The sequence below is a fragment of the Marmota flaviventris genome, chromosome 4 (assembly GCF_047511675.1).
Source record: "Marmota flaviventris isolate mMarFla1 chromosome 4, mMarFla1.hap1, whole genome shotgun sequence".
Taxonomy (NCBI): domain Eukaryota; kingdom Metazoa; phylum Chordata; class Mammalia; order Rodentia; family Sciuridae; genus Marmota; species Marmota flaviventris.
The window spans coordinates 143,919,698-143,925,697 of NC_092501.1; positions in this window are offsets into that span (position 1 = coordinate 143,919,698).

Consider the following 6,000-nt stretch of genomic DNA (forward strand, 5'->3'; position numbering starts at 1 on the left):
GGCTCCTGGAGGACCATCATGGGGCTTTGCTATTTAAATATGCTTAGTCCACCTTGGCACCTGCCGCAGAGAAGGAACCCAATCCATGCCCAACCTTGGCAAGTGCATGACGCAATCTCTGGCCCCCTACCTACCCTGCAAAGTCCTGTCGTCCCATTGGACTTGTGCATCTTCCAGGCCTATTTCTGCATCTAGAACAGCCCTCTCCATTCTCAGATTGTCACTTACCAGAAACAAAAAGCCTGGAAGATGCAGTATCCTGCTGGGCACTTCTGGCACTTCTCAGTGACCACCAGCCCTGGTGGGGAAGGCAGGTGAGCCCAGAGGGGACCCCAGAAAGACAACAGTTGAGCAGTTCATCAAAGCAGGTCATCCATGCTTTTCAGGTCAAATACCCACTCAGGAAAGAATTCTGAACACTTCCCCCCCCCCCCCCGTGTAGGAATAGTGTGTGTGTATGTGTGTGTGTGTGTGTGTGTGTGTATACATCCTAATATATAGACTCATTAGAAAATAAAATATGAAACTTAAAGAGAAACAAGATTTTAAGACTTTAAATGGTTTTAAAAGTACAAAATATCTTAATATCTTTAATCTCATAAGTAGTCAAATACTTTAGTATTTAAATAGATTGCTAATTATAAATAATTATTAAATCATGAAATTATTGTCAATAGTACTAAATTATTGAAATTAACACTTTTTTGGTAAAGAAATACAGTTAGGCTTGCATCATTCTTTTTCTTTCTCAACATTTTTTTTAATATTTATTTTTTAGTTGTAGTTGGATACAATATCTTTAATTAATTATTTTTATGTGGTGCTGAGGATGGAACCCAGGACCTTGCCCATGCTAGGGGAGTGCTCTACTGCTGAGCCACAGCCACAGCCCCTTCTCAACATTTTTCTATTGGTGCATTATAGTTGTACATAATGGTGGGATTTGTTTTATATAATTAGTACATGTTCACAGTATAATGACATAACTTGGACAATATCACTCCCTAGCACTTCCCCTCTCTCCCCACCCTCCACCCTCTGGTCCCTTTCCTCTCTTCTACTGATCTTCTTTGCTTTTCATGAGACCCAACCATGACCTTTCTTTTCCTTTTTCCTCTCTAGCTTCCACATACAAAAGAAAACATACAACCCTTGACCTTTTGAGTTTGATTTATTTCACTTAATGTAATGGTCTCTAGTTCCATCCATTTTTCTGCATTTTTCTTTATGGCTGAATAAACTCATTGTGTATATATACCACATTTTCTTTATCCAGTCATCTGTTGACAGACACCTAGACTTGTTCCATAGTTTGGCTGTTGTGAATTTATTGTGCTGCTATAAATATGGGTATGCATGTATCACTCTAGTATGGTGACTTTAATTCTTTAAGATAAATACCAAGGAGTGGTATTTTGGTGTATCTGGGTCATATGGTGGTTCCATGCCTAGTCTGTTGAGAAACCACTGATTTCCATAATGGTTGTACTAATTTACAGTCCCACCAAAAGTGTAAAAGTGTTCCTTTTCCTCCACGTCTTTTCCGTCATTTATTATTGTTGGTATTCTTGGTGACTGACATTCTGGACTGGAGTGAGTATAACCTTAGTTGAGTTTTGATTTGCATTTCTCTAATTGCTAATGATGTTGAACATTTTTTTCATATATTTGTTGGTCGTTTGTATTTCTTCTTTCGAGAAGTGTCTGTTTAATTCATTTGCAAATTTATTAATTGGAATATTTGGGGATTTTTGGTGTTAAGTTTTTTGAGTTCTTTATGTATTCCAGATATTAATTTTCTGTCAAAAGAGTAGCTAGCACACATTTTCTCCCATTCTGTAGGTTCTCTTATCACATTCCTAATTGTTTCCTTAACTGGGCAGAAGTTTTTTTTGTTTTGTTTTGTTTTAAATTTAACGCGATTCTATTTATTAACTCTTGGAATTATTTCCTGAGATTTAGGGATCCTATTGAGGAAGTTGTTGCCTGCACCTATGTGCTGAAGTTGACCCTATATTTTCTTCTAGGAGTTGCATAGTTTCTGGTCCAATTCCTAGATCTTTGATTCATTTGAGTTGATTTTTGTACAGGGTGAGAGATAAGGGTCTAGTCTCTGTCTTCTACATATGGATAACCAGTTTTCCTAGCAGCATTTGTTAAAGAGGTTGTCTTTTCTCCAATGTATGCATCATTCTTTTTAAAATCTTAATTGTGTGCTTTGGGATAGTGTTTAGGACTGGTTCTGGAATTTCATTTATGTTGGTTGGTACTCCATGAGTGGCTGTCACAGCCAAGTAAGATCCCGCTCCAAGATTGCCAGTCATCATTCAAGAAGCACGTTGCTGCCAAGGCTCTGCTGTCCATTTCTTATGTTCCTCTACCGGTTATAAAATCTTTTAAATTTAAATTTAGCTGGCACATCCCATCTTCTCTAATATCAGTCACTTTTTACTTACTAATCAAGAGGTCTCACAATCTTACATTTTTGACAAATAGGCTCGAAACCCTGAAAGGAGATTTGGTAGATGATCATATAATTAGAAAATTGTTTCCACTTGAAGCATGCATTTATGCGAGTTTTCAAAGTTGCACCTACATACCTAATTTTTTGATAACTAAATGGTATAACAATAACAAGTTTCCAAACACCCATTTTCTAAATGCTCTCCTAACAGCTTACGTTTTCTTTGAACAAAACAAAAAAACAAAAATCCCACAGCTTATGTTCTCATTTACTGTTAAAATATCTTTTCCTTGAAAGGGCAAATTTGTGGGTTTTCTAAAATAAATGCTGGGTGCCAGGACTGTCAGATCTGACGAGCTCATGGCGTTTTCCTGGCAGTGTGCCTGCTGAAGGCTACCTCCCAGGCCCAGGAGATGGGGCAGCGCCACCATTCTCTCCGGGGTAGCTTTTTCATTACAAGTGTCATCCACCTGCAACTTTTTTGTGGCAGTCTTTTTTAAAGTCACCTATCCATGTTTTCAAGATTAAATTCAGTTAACACTAAATAATGAAAGCCTTAAATCCATTTGGCCAGGAGCGCACCGACTATAGTAAATTACAACATGATGAAAGTGAATGGAGACAGGTTCCCCTCTTTGGAGATCATTCTCGTGTCTATTGTGGTTCCTTGGGGGATCCCCCACCAAGGACCACAGTGGACCACCAGAGTGCCCTGAGAAAAACAGGATTGTTTTCCCTTTCTCTCCAGCTCCCCCTGAGCTATGGGGTGGCAGGAGACCTTATAAGTCACATGTGTGATAAGTCACTGTGCAGCCCTAAAATCACTGATTTCCTCAAGGTCAACCAATAAAGGCCAGTTTCTGTGACCTGACTTACGTTTCTAGGGTATGTTTCTGAGGGATGCATCACTTGCAGGTTGGGACCTATTTGGGGGGGCTTCACCCCATCCTTCAGCTCTACCTTGGACTGTCCTTGTCCTTTTCATAACAGCTCCTGTGTTATCTCTGTCCCCCACCAGCCTGGACCGCCCCTCTGCCCAAGCTAGTTCAAGTGCCTGCTCTGCCATCCCCAAATCAGAATGAAGAGTTCCCTTATCTCTAAGTCTACTTTAATCCCTCCCCCAATCCAAGTGTCAGTTGCTGAAGGAGGGCAGGTTGACACACCTGTTCCTTTGGGCTCCTCCTTTATCCATGTGTTCTCCTGGCTCAGCAGCTTGTCCAGTGGTGTGTTTATAACATACTCTAATTAATTAATTAATTAATTAATTAATTTTGGTATTGAGGATTGAACCTGGAGGCATTCTACCACTGAGTTATATCTGCAACCCTTTTAATTTTTATTTTGAAACAAGGTCTCTCTAAGCTGCCCAGGCTGGCCTTGAACTTGTAATCCTCCTGTCTCAGACTTCCAAATCCCTTAAATTACAGGCATGTGCCACTGTACCTGGCTGCTCTTTTGTTTTGAATGAAAGTAAATATGCTTTTCCAGTCTCACGTTTCTCAGTCTCTGGGCCACCTGTTAAAGTCATGGTGTTGATGATGTTAAGCATTTCCTGGAGTCAGGTGGCTCACTGTCTCTGCTCTGGGTCATTCCCCTGGCCTCCTCTAATGCTGTAGAGGAATTGTGACCAATGGAGGAGGATGGCCCTGATCATACTTAAGTAGTGTGGAAGAAGATGGTAAATGGGACAACTGGTTAGTTCTTTGTCCCCCCCCCCCGCAGACTATAGCAGCTGAGCCTCAGAACTCCAGGAGCTCTGGGGAATCACCATTGGTCAGTTCCTAGCTGAGGGAGGTCCTGGTTAGCTGCGGCACATTCTAGCGCCCTCTGGTGGTCACATGGAGTGGCCACTCTTACTTGCAGCTTCCCTGTGTTTGCAGCTGGTGGTTGTGGGGGTGTCTGGGTGGGACCTCTGAGGCCACAAAAAACTTACATAGAAGAGAAAAGTGGGCATATCCATCTTCCATGTGATATGAAGAACCACATAGTTGGAATAAGATAGAAAAGTAAGGTGTGCAAACATTGTCGACGTTATCCATGGACATTTCTCCATCCATGAGTGACTAAGATGGCAATTTGCCTTGTCCCCTGCATGTGAGTTTAGCATCTATGGTATAGGGCTCTTTGAATGTCAATGTCATGGAGGTTTTGATAATTATGCACCTTCAAAAGATGTTCCATGTAATTCTGATCATACTCCTCTAAAAAAGCCTCAGATTAAAAGCTTTCGCTGGCTCTTTAGACCGTGGGCCTGCAATTACAGAAAATGAACTGCATTTTAGCTTTCCATTGAAATTAATAACAACGGTTCCCCAGTTGACTCTGTGAATAGTTAATGGAACAAACAGAATACTTCAGTACAATATGGGTTGGAAAGCCATTTGAGCGAGATTCTGGGTTTCAAATGGGAAAATAATTCATACAATGCAAACCTTTTTCATATGCACTCTGTACAGTGGCTGTTTCTCTAGAATAAAAACTGAACTATTTAGCAAATGATTGACCATACCTCAGTCAGCAGGTACTGATGAAAACAGAGCTCGGATAAATAATCTAGCGTATGGTATTTAGTGCTGCAAAAGACCTTAGAAGACATATAGACAGATGGACCTCCTTATTTGACAGTGAAGAAATTCCAAGTTCAATGAAGTTGGGTGTTCTGCTCAAGCACAAGACTGGTAAGTGGAAGAGTTAAGAGTGGACCCCAATCTACAGACCTGGTGCAAAGCAAACCCTCACAGAGGACCTTCTGTAGAAGGCCAGTAACAGTGACAAAGGAGCCACTCTAGAACTGGCCCCTTGACCTCTGATGATGCAAGATTACCTGTCAATTGAGAAATCCTTGGATTCTTGGGAGATTGGGACATGAACATTGGGGACAAAGGAATGTGTAGCTCAGAGTATTCTCTGGGGCTCATTTATAAGACTAAAGTCTAAAAAAGCAATGAAAACAACAATGCAGAAGTCAGCACAATTGCAGGACACAAAATCAAAACACAAGAACAATTGCACTTCTAAATGCTAACAATGAATAATTCAAAAAAAATTAATAACATCATTTACAATATCATTAAAAAGAATAAAATACTTGGGAATTAACTTAACCAAGGAGGTAAAAGACTTGTGCACTGAAAGTACAAAATATTGCTGAAAGCAGTTTAAAATGAAAATATATCCTGTGTATTCATAAACTGAAAGAATTAATAATGTTAAGATGTTGATACTACAAAAAGCAACCTATTGATTTAGTACAATCTCGACCAAAATCACAATGATGTTTTCTGCAAAAATTTTTTTTAAATGCATTCTAAAATTCATATGGAATCTAAAGGGATCCAGAATGGTCATGAGTATCTTGAGAAAAAAAAGGAATAAAATTGCGGTCTCATACGTCCTGATTTCAAACTTATTGCAAAGCTACGTAAACAAAACAGTTCAGTAGTGACATTGAGAGACAGAGATATAGACCATTGGAGTAGAACAGAAAGCCTAGAGACAGACCCTCACACGCTGTCAAATAATTTACAACAAATGTT